Here is a 752-nt window from a genome sequence, read left to right as displayed (position 1 = left end):
GTTTAATATTTGAAGGAACTCCCAGACTATTTTCCAAAGCATCTGTATCATTTTATTTTATTTTATTTTATTTTTTCCCTTTATTGATTAAGATATTACAAATGTGTCCTTATCCCCCAGTGTCCCCTCATTCCCCCAATCCTGCCCTCACCCTTATCCCCTGTTGTCCACATCCATCGCTTATGCTTATTTGCATGCATACAAGTCCTTTGGTTGATCTCTCCCCCTCAACCCCCCGCACCTTCCCTCTGAGTTTTGAGCATCTGATCGATGCTTCTCTATCTCTACATCTCTTTTGTTCATCAGTTTATGTTGTTCATAATCCACAAATGAGTGAGAGCATGTGATATTTATCTTTCTCTGACTGATTTCTTTCACTTAGCAGAATGCTCTCCAACTCCATCCATGCTGTTGCAAATGGTAGGAGTTCCTTCCTTTTTACAGCAGCATAGTATTCCATTGTGTAGATGTGCCAAAAAATTTTTTTAAGTTCATTTTATTTTTTATTATTTTTTAATCTTTAAATTCTTTATTAGTTAAGGAATTACAAATGTGTCATCATCCCCCCCCATTAACCCCCATGTGTATCTTCTTTAGAGAAAAGTCTATTCAGACTCTTTGCCCGTCTTTGAACTGGGCTGTTTGTTTTTTGTTGAGTTGAAGGGGTTCTTTAGACTAGGATAGTATAGATACTAACCCCTCATCAGATATGTAATTTACAAATATTTTCTTCCATTCTGTGGGATCCCTTT

The sequence above is a fragment of the Myotis brandtii genome, unplaced genomic scaffold (assembly GCF_000412655.1).
Source record: "Myotis brandtii unplaced genomic scaffold, ASM41265v1 scaffold654, whole genome shotgun sequence".
In the NCBI taxonomy this organism is placed as follows: domain Eukaryota; kingdom Metazoa; phylum Chordata; class Mammalia; order Chiroptera; family Vespertilionidae; genus Myotis; species Myotis brandtii.
This window is presented reverse-complemented; position numbering follows the sequence as displayed.